Here is a 1,539-nt window from a genome sequence, read left to right as displayed (position 1 = left end):
CATCCCCCAGACCCCACTGTGTCCCTGACTCCCTACCAGGGGACACTTTCTGCCACCACTTGTGGCTGCTTGGACTTGACACGGAGCTATTTCCCCCCTCCCCTCCTTGGCACAACCATTTCTGGCACCACTAGATAGCACTGTCTGCCCGGCGCTGGCAGCCCTGCTCTGTCAGCTGTGCAGCCTTTTTTTGTTGGTTTTTTCCCCCAGAGGACCCCAATTCATCAAGTGTTTAACCTGGAAGCTGCAGGGAGGTGTTAACACAAAAACCCGGCAGGTTTTTAATGGGGCCCTCCCAGCTGAAAATTTGCCTTTTGATTAAAAAAAAAAAAGGGATAATTTTATATTTTTTTATGCACATTGAGATGAAAGAGGAACCAGAAAAGGAAAAATAAAAAGGGGAGAGGGGAAGAGGCCAGAGGAGGGGGCTGAAAGGGGACATGGAGGGCAGCAGTGCCTCCCCCCCACCTAAGGAAAGAGGGGGGTAAAAAATAATGTATTAAAAATTGCATCCTGGGAACAGCAAGCTGATGCAATTCCTACAGTTTCTGGCCCCATAAAATTTGGTGGTGGAGCTCTGGTCCCGACTCACCGATGGCCAAAGTCCTCGCCCCGTTAATTTGTTTTAGTCGCCAGCTGCTGGCCAAAGAAGCTGCAGAAGTCACCTCTCTGCCTGGAGCTGGGTCATCACCTGGAGCTGGAGCTCAGTGTTAACCCAGTTTGAAAACAGGGACCAAACTGGGGACACGGGTCAACCTGTGATCTCCTAAGGGAGGTGAACCCCGCAGTGTCCAGCCGGGTCGTGGATGCTGACGGGCTGCTGGTGCTGGAGCCTTCATTATTCCTATGGAAAAGGCTTCTGAGTGCGATGGAGCCGGGTAGAAATTCCCCTTCTCCCTCTTAAAGCCTAAAAATCCCTTTTTTAACCCTGAAATAACACCCTGATCCATCCCGGGTTTGGCTGAGGGGAGCATGTGGAATCCAGTGCACCCTCAGTGAGTTTGCACGTGACATCAAGCTGAGTGGTCCAGGGACACGCCTGAGGGACAGGATCCATCCGGAGGGAACTGGACAAGCTGGAGAAGTGGGTCCATGTGAACCTCCTCAGGTTCAACAAGGCCAAGCGCAAGGTCCTGCCCCTGGCTCAGGGCAACCCCCGGTATCAGAACAGGCTGTGGGTGAAGGGATGGAGAGCAGCCCTGGGGAGAAGGACTTGGGTCCAGAGGAGGCCACAGGAATGGCCCGAGGGTGGAACCCCTCTGCTGGGAGCACAGGGGAGAGAGCTGGGGCTGTTCAGCCTGGAGCAGAGAAGGCTGCGGGGAGACCTTAGTGTGGCCTTTGAGTGCTTCAAGGGGCCTCTGAGAAAGCTGGGGAGGGGCTTTTGAGCAGGGGCTGTTGGGACAGGACAAGGGGTGAGGGGTGACACTGGAAGAGAGAGATTGAGATGAGAGAGAGAAGGGAGAAACTGTTTCTGCTGAGGGTGGTGAGACCCTGGCCCAGGTTGCCCCGAGAGGTGGGAGAAGCCCCATCCTTGGCAGG

The sequence above is a fragment of the Buceros rhinoceros genome, unplaced genomic scaffold (assembly GCF_000710305.1).
Source record: "Buceros rhinoceros silvestris isolate BGI_N320 unplaced genomic scaffold, ASM71030v1 scaffold31051, whole genome shotgun sequence".
In the NCBI taxonomy this organism is placed as follows: Eukaryota; Metazoa; Chordata; class Aves; order Bucerotiformes; family Bucerotidae; genus Buceros; species Buceros rhinoceros.
The sequence above is the reverse complement of the archived record's forward strand: the minus strand, read 5'-3'. Positions refer to the sequence as shown.